The sequence below is a fragment of the Micrasema longulum genome, unplaced genomic scaffold (assembly GCF_059751315.1).
Source record: "Micrasema longulum isolate JH-2025_06_02 unplaced genomic scaffold, ASM5975131v1 h1tg001147l, whole genome shotgun sequence".
NCBI classification, from domain to species: domain Eukaryota; kingdom Metazoa; phylum Arthropoda; class Insecta; order Trichoptera; family Brachycentridae; genus Micrasema; species Micrasema longulum.
Genome location: NW_028278335.1, coordinates 40,078 through 48,686, shown reverse-complemented (window position 1 = coordinate 48,686; position 8,609 = coordinate 40,078). Strand labels below are relative to the sequence as shown.

The 8,609-nt window shown below is 34.3% G+C and overlaps 1 long non-coding RNA gene across 2 annotated transcripts; it reads right to left on the bottom strand.

Annotated features, from left to right (window-relative positions):
• Positions 1-5,134: 5,134 nt before the first annotated feature.
• Positions 5,135-7,979, bottom strand: LOC148276780 (uncharacterized). Of its 2 annotated transcripts, none has more exons than XR_015823659.1 (2): positions 7,448-7,979; positions 5,135-5,432 (listed from the first exon to the last, which is right to left on the bottom strand). It is a non-coding gene; the product is annotated as an uncharacterized LOC148276780 (long non-coding RNA). The 2 variants fall into 2 exon arrangements; XR_015823658.1 differs by having other exon boundaries at positions 7,546-7,979.
• Positions 7,980-8,609: the final 630 nt, after the last annotated feature.

Genomic DNA, 8,609 nt, shown 5'->3' with positions numbered 1-8,609 from the left:
TCAAATGCACGATCAGGTGCGGACAGAGATATGATGATATGCGTATATGGCGGACTTACTGCCACTAATAATAGTGCTTTATTTATGAAGTTGTGTAATGTTTACTTTTATCATGAACACTTATTGACAGTCTTATAACTCTGCCCAATATTATTTTTTTATAGAAATTGTTTTTAGATTGCTAAAATTCCATTCGTCCATGCGTTTTGCGTCTGCAAGAAGTTTGCTAATCTATTTCCGCGTGTAAACATCAACTATAAAAAGATTTTAAATAGGGTCTAGATTTTCAACCGTCCATGCGCTCTGAAGCTGCATAAAATATTATTATTTTTTTATTTGTTTATTATTTTTAAAAACCCGTTAGGGAGACATAAGAAATATTACAACGTCTAGAGCATAGAATTAAGAATAGTCCAGAAGGAGCGTAATATCATATTTGAATACATCGGACTGTGTCCAATAATTCCCCCACTCCGCCTTACTTTCGCCGCTCGCATTTGTGAAGTTGCCGGGTAATGTTGCTTGATGGGGAAAAAAAACATAACACAAATGTAAGGTAAAAAAAAGTAATGTGTTGATTTCTCTAAAATTTTATTGTGCACGCGGAAACATTGATTGACACAACAGAGTAGATAAGTAAAAGGGTCATTTAATAAGAGTAATTGAATTGATGAACTTTTAACTTAAAATATAAAACAAATTTTATTTGACATAAAACGGATATTTTTATATCATGTTAAATAATATTTGATGTTTTAAAGATAATGTCGTTCAAATGTCCCCCACGGCGTTGTTTAATCTGAGGTCTAATTTTCATTAGTTCTTGCATTAGATGAGCAACGTAGGGTAAACAAATTTACTACCCTGGCAACACTAACGAAATTTCCATTTTGTTTCCTCGACAATCTGACAGATGGAAAATAATTCAATTTTTACGTAATGCATTTGTTATATACACATTCATTTGCAAATTACAGATGAAATGTGATTGCATCCTGTTTCTTTAAGATCCTAGCAGTATTTCTAAACTTTAAAAATACACAACACGGCATAGTTGAGTTCAAACCAGGAGATGCGTACTGAGCGACGTCTACAAAGACACTAATGGGTCAAAACGTAAACCTACTCATTTATGAGTAGTTGAGTCGCCTTCTGTTTGATGTGCGTATGCGGTTTCTGGACTATTCTTTATTCTGGTAAGTGTAGTCATCATGTGCTTTTTCAGGTTGATTTAAAAATTGTCTGCAGTATAATTTTTCAAGTGGTAAGGTAAGTGAAGCCCTACGTTTGTCTTTGCTTGTTTAATGTGGTAGTGTTGTCGTTGTCTGCGTGTGATATTTGTGTATGTCAGCATTTTTAGTTAATGCCATGCCATCGTCTTGTATGATTCCTAGTGCAATTTTGTGTACAATTTTTACCGTCTCAATTCTTGTAAATTATTTGACGGTAAACTGGTTTTTAACATCAAACAATAAAAAAAACTGAAACGTCAAATTTTAAATTATGTTATCGGGAGCAAGATTTCATACCATCCATGCGCTCCGTAGCCGCAAGACGTGCTGTAATCTAGTTCCTAACCGTATTAAAATTTTGTCATAGTTGGAAACAAGGAACTGGGATTCCAAACGTCCGAGCGCTCTGTAGCTGCAAGACGTGTTGGGATACTTTTAATGTTGCAATTCGTAGTGCCGTTGAAGAGAAAAACTATATTGCTTGGAAACGGAACGAGGAAGTTCAGCCCTACGAGAAAGTGGATTTAAAAAATGTAGTCTTACGCGCTGTAAAATATAGAGCAAGAAAATGTATGAAAAAATAAAAAAATGATTTTAATGAAAACAAACAACTTTGCGTGACGTCAGTAGGTCTTCCGAATCAACCAATGATAAGAGAGTTGTAATAGATTTTCGGTTTACGGTAGGTCAACTGACCAATCAGCATAACTTATCAAGTAGAAAGGGAAGAGAACTTGAGTCGTCACACGCGAAGTAATTTCAAAATACAAAACTTTAAAAAATCTTAGCGCTGATAACGATACATAAAATAAATGGTTTAATTTTACAGTGTAAAAAAATCATTTTTTTATGTATCGTATGATCAGCGCTATGATTTTTTAAAGTTTTGTATTTTTCAAATTACTATGGCGTCTCAAGTTCTCTCAAACCGCAACCAAACCGGAAATCTCCCACAACTCTCTTATCATTGGTTGATTCATATGAACTAGTGACGTCGTTCAAATCAGTTCGTTTTTATTAAAATATTTTTGAATATTTTTTTCATACCTTTTCAAGAAACTTTTTCGTATAATTTAATGCTTTAATTTTTAACAAAAAAAAATTGTATCCAATTTACCGTAGGGCTGAAGTTTCTCATAGGAAAAATTGTTTCGTACATACACGGTACCTACATACCAACATCTCAATACTTTTCTCCATGTTACATTGATTTATAGTTTAATATAAGATATTTTAATATAATATAAGATATTTATTATATTTTCTCAAGCCTGGGTGTTCTGTGATGTAATTCACCACTGTAATTGGGCCTTCTGGCCTGTTGTGGTGCAAAAATAATAATAAATAATAATAATAATAAATAAAAAATAAGACTAAATTTCTAAATTTTTATTCGTAACTAGCGGACCCGACAGACGTTCTCCTGCCCGAACGTTGGCTTGCCTGCTAATAGCTTGGAAAAAGACTTTTCATTGATAAATAGGTACCTAGGTACTTGTTTATGATTGAATTTCAAAATTAAAAATTATTTATATTTAAATATTGAATTTAAGCAGGTACCTAGGTAATTGTTTAAGGTTGAATTTCTAAACATAAAATAATTCATTTTCAAAAATAGTTTTTTTTGCAAATGTCAAACTCGGCCTTTCTCACCAACAGGGGTGCACGGGTTATTCACGAATGCGACTTTCGAAAATGTATGTTGAATGTCAGTTGATATTATTTTAGTATTACTAAAAGCTAAGTAAAAATAAATAATGGGAAGAAATTATAAGGAATGTAAGGAAAGAATCTGATTGGGTTTCATAAAAAGCGAATGTTGTTTGTGAACATTCAAAAATAAACTTTTTTTAAACACAAAAAAACAACATCCTTCCAATTTTTCAAAAAAAAGATTTATGCTCCTAACGTTTTTTTAAGAGTCGTTTGAAAAATTTAATACCTACGAACACGTGCAGCGCAAAGATCTACATTTCGCTGAAAACCGCACGTAAATAGGTTAAGCCGTTTAGGACTTCAGTGACATCACACGTACAGAAGAATTATATATTAAGATAATTCGGAGAAAGCCTGTGATTGGACATTGGTATAAGATTGAAGAACCTAACTTATAATTTTATTTTTTATTTTATTTTTATTTATTTGGATAACCAACAGCTATAAGTATCTCATATTTATATAACAAAACAAATAACAAATAAGCCAATTACAGGTTTTCACAAGTAGCATCACAGTAAGTTAAAAAAGATTCTCGAACATAAAATGAATAGTAATTAAATGTAAATTTAAAAGAAAATAAAAAAATACTACGAGTTATTTCGAAAGCAAACGTCGCACGTTATTAAATGATTTATTTATTACATTAAAATTATTAAAAGTTCGCCATAAATATTAATTTTGCCTATAATTAGATGAAACAAGAGGTATGTGAAGAAGAGGGTTATTAGATAATAATCGTATGCAATTTTTCGTCTATTGGTATTTATCCTTCTTATATATCTTGGTAGTTATTCATTTAATTGATCAAATCCAGTACAATTTACAACCAATGGTAACTGCCGCGCCGTACACCACAGTAACGCGGTCGTGCACCGCTCTGTTGTTGACATTGGTCAAAGCCGCGAATTATTTGCACTTCAGACATGCTTGAATCAACATGTACTCTAACATGTTTCATATTACGTTTGAGCAATGTGCTTTCAAACACTTGGCATTACTTAGCGTTCATGTATTTATAAAGACCACTGTCCTATGTTCTATGCCTGTAGATATGCCTGAGCCCTCAAAAAGGATGACACTTAATTCATGCCTAAACGCTCAATCATGCCCAACGCGTATTTAGTCGTTCTTCGACCGCCAGTTAGGCGTGACGTTGATTGTGTCATGAAATTGTAATTTTTAAATTAAACATATCAATGAATGACAGATCGACTCTTCAAACCACATGAAAGACCAATGCATGGTTTCTAGTGTACCAATCTGACGATGTCACGAGAGCGATAAAACCAATTGTTGGTCTATCAAACTAAGTAGAATAAAGTATCAAACTCTAATTCATTAAAATATTTTTTTCAGAAATTTAAACGATTCTTAGTATAGTTTAAAAATAGCTTTTTTTCTATTAAATATTATTTTTTCATTTCCATTTTGAAAATAATATTAATCCGTGGTTATCTGTACTAAATTATTCGATGCTATCTTTGATTTTGACCTATCACTTTTTGCCAGTTGAAAGAATGTGTTCTAGTTTTACAGCATTTGAAACATTGACTGAAAATCGAAAGTGTGAAAATAAAAATCGGTCACCATTTATTACGGTTACTTTTATTATATTGTGAAAAAAGTAACTTAGTGTTATAACACCATTGACTGGTGTACTATAAAAACAGTTATGTTAACCGATATCGTAAAGGAATGACTAGGCAAAATCAAAGTTTTTGTAGGACCAATCGAGAAGTTGTATAAAAACTTTGACGTTATCAATGCCGTCTGTGCCTTTAGAAGTAGATCGGGTAGGAATATTGATAGTCATCAGAAATGTAACAGTTTTTTATTACATTCGACGTTCAAAGCAGCCTGCAGGCCTCTCTGTTTGTTCCTGTAGATCTTTTCGAAGTGGGTCAGCGTCATCATGAACTGCCGATGAACTGTCAGCAGTGGACGTCCAGAACTAGAACCCAATTTCTCGTAGAGTAGGCAAGCGTGGTTAAGGCTTTCGAGAGGTATGTGGTTTAGTTAAATGTATAACCTTCGCTTGACAATAGTTATTATTATGGATAACTTATATAGCGCTATTTTCGTAATATAATACCTCGAGGGCGCTTTACAAAGAGATATTATCGATAAATAAATTCAAACCGCCGCATACCCATTTTTTTTAAATACAGTTATTAATAATGTAATTTTTGAATACTTTACCATGTGTTTTGTGGGCGAGATGCTATACTTCTGCCTTGTATGAATATCCTCAGCCGGGAATAGTTGCACTGGAGATTAGCATCACAACTAGAAAGGCGAACTGCTCACTACAGTCGTATGCGGAGTACTTCACTATTTCCTTAGTCCAGAGTCATTCACTACACATTTACAGGAGCCAATAGGTTACAAGGACCACTGGTTTAAATAGTTAGGATATTGGCCAGTTAAGATGTACACATGCGATAGTTATCGAGACACTTTCGCCGCTTAGAATTTTGACAACTGTAAAAGATGTTTGAATCGTTTTTCAAAAGGGGAAAATATGACTACACTGCATCAATATCTAAATATATCCTACCTATACATTTCTGCGTGATTCACTACATTCTTTCAAAAAGGGACTCAAAGATTGATAGGGTCACGGTGGTGCATGTTATGTTTGAAAATTTGTACAAATAAAATGGCGTGTAGTACCGCAGTTGTTTCCATCAGCAACACTACCAATAATCTTACTCCCTAGTGTCTGTGAGTGGTCTCTTGGGCGCCGCGAGCCATGGACAATGGGGCCACTGGCATTAGCATCGGTGCCATAGCAGATAGGGAGAGGTTGAATGGCTGGTGTCGGGCGTCATAAAACGGGACCCCTCCAACTAAGGGTAGGTAACCCCGACAGAAAATTCCATCGAAGGGAACGGAAAACAATTTTGGTGAACTGTTCTCCGGGATATCACCGTGGAGAGCCTTCTCCCATGTGGTCGTCAACGTCAGGGGGACCTGACAGGACACGTGAAGAAGAAACTGTTTCGAGGTTTTTGGTTCAATGTGTTCTCTAGGAACATTCTCAAATTGGGTGCGATTAGTTGCCTGGCAAATATTTTAATATCTGATCATTCTACATCGGACATATAAATTTGTGTGTAGGTATGTAAAAAAACATAAATTAGAAACGCTGCTAAATATTTATAATTTAATACGTTGTCAATGGGAAGTTGCTTTAAGCTCAATTTTTATAATTTATCATAAGATCAATAATCGAATCCGGGATTTATACGAAAAATACCGATTCCAGGATGACAACAATCTTATTTGAAATATGTACCTACCTACTTTGATGTCTTTTAATGAACGCAATGAAGGAGACTTGATCTGTTAAGACTTTCTAACCATTATTGGGATTCGCAGAGTTTGACGCATTTTGATCTACCAACTGGCGAAATGATTTATTTGGTTTCCTAATTTCTATGAATTTTAACTGGCGGGGAAAATCCGCAGAGATGAAAATGCAAACTTTATGAATACATATTGACGTACTGCTGTGTGTTTTGGGTCAACAGTCAACACGAGAATTCTCTACTGCAATCTAAACCAATAGAACGCAAAACATTCTTATCAGTGTAGTCAACTGAGATCTCCGTCGGGACCTGGGATTTATCTTTAGGTTTCTGATGCATTTGTAATATTTTATATTTGACTATTTCCAGAGCATATTAATTAAGCACTTCGTAATCTCGTAAAGCATGACTATTAAAGAAACTCTCGGTGCGAATCGCGTGAACATTTACATTTCGCAATCAACTTAACATAAAATTATGCGGAGTCGTTTCTAAAAATACCCCCGACGAGTTGATAAAAACAGGCGAGCATTATTATTTGTCGGTTTATATTTGCATTATTTCCAACACAATGTTAGTCAGGGCACAGAATAATAAATAACGCACAACGCATTCCTTTTGCGACAATAAACAACGGTAAATAGATTTTACACGGTTTCAGCTACGAATTATCTTTTAATCTAAAGAATTCTACCAAACCGCAACAGAGCTTTACGGATGTTGTCATGAAAGGAATGCGTTTAACAGGTGCATAAAATATTTGGCGGTCGATTTAAGACTGGCGTGTCGGAACGGTTGTCCGGGATTTATTTGTTGACCAAACATTAAATGATTCGCTGTTATCAAAAAGAGAGCGGAGAGGGTTTCGGACACTGGCAACTGTTATCATTACAGTAGTGAACTATTGGGAGTTATCTCGTGTTCTCGGACTCAAATGAAGCAGCCAGTTAGTAGTGGCTCGGAGTCCGGAAAGACCTACAACTTCTAACATCGCTTTGCCTGAAGATAACACAACCCAAAGGTCGCGAGCGCGGCCTGGATCAGGAGATTTTAATTCATTTGTTTACTATAGTTTTTTTCATAAATTCGTATACACGTACCGTTCAGGCCGCCGTTGGGGTACGCAGATTTAACGCGTATAGAATTTTCCTAAAATAATATCCATTTTCCCAAAAGTCAACGTACCTCAATTTTGTGCAATGTGCAACGCCGTCGAGATTTATTCCGAGAGTTGTCAAAACAAAACTGAAGAAATAATCGTTTTCGTAAAACAAACACAATACCTGAAATACTCAAACAAAAGCGAATCTTCGAAAGACACACGCGAGGTCTTCCTAAGATGGCACCATGATTAAGCACGTTAAAAATAATACAAAAATATCTCGTCTTGACGTTTGCAAACTACTTTTTAAAATTCCACAAAACACGGCACGACGCGCTTTCAACTCGTCAAAAGTTGTTCTTTACTACTGAAACTTGTTGCTTCACCGAGATCGCGAAGCGAAACTTTCTGACTTTCTGCATCCGTTTCATTCGCTCGCACTCGACAGATTGACTTTTGTCACGAAACACGCCGAGGATTTACGAACATTCCCGACTCGGTGGATAAAGAAACGTATTCACCCGACCAATCCCCTCACTCGTAAGGCAATAAAAGAAAATGATAATCGGATCGAGTGATTGTTCTTTTCGATTTTATAAAGTAAAAATACATCTTTTTGCTCGTTGCCCAATTACTTTATTACGAAAAAACAATAAACAACGGGTGCGTATGAATGTTAGAGACATCTATGTGAGACCAAATAACTCATTATTTTATAGCGAAGATGCAAACCTCTTTTCTACTACGTCATCTACGAAGTAAATACTTTACATCGCGAGATGGCTCTAACAGTTTTCAAAATTATAATTATTGAATCACTCACAAAATGGGTAGGCATTTAGCGGGAAACAGCAAAATGAATTATTTTATAAAATAGATAAATAACAACAATTTGTAAAAGTGAATTAAGATTTGCTATATTTCATTGTCAACAATTTAATTATACAATAGTACAGTAAAAATATCAGTGATAAAAATAAATGTTTATAAAAATTTGTTCATGTTGGTTATTGTATAAAATATTTTTACAGTGGTTAAAACATTTTTTCATTTTAAATTAAAACACGAGCCTTTTTCAAAATACACAATACACAAAGGTTATTAAAATTTACTATTTAAAAAAGTAACATATTATATCTAGGACCTAGGTATACATAAAATAATACAATGTCTTATTTAAAAAAACACAACCCAAAAAGTTATATTATTAGGTTATAACCTATTAAGCTTTGCCGTTTACACTTT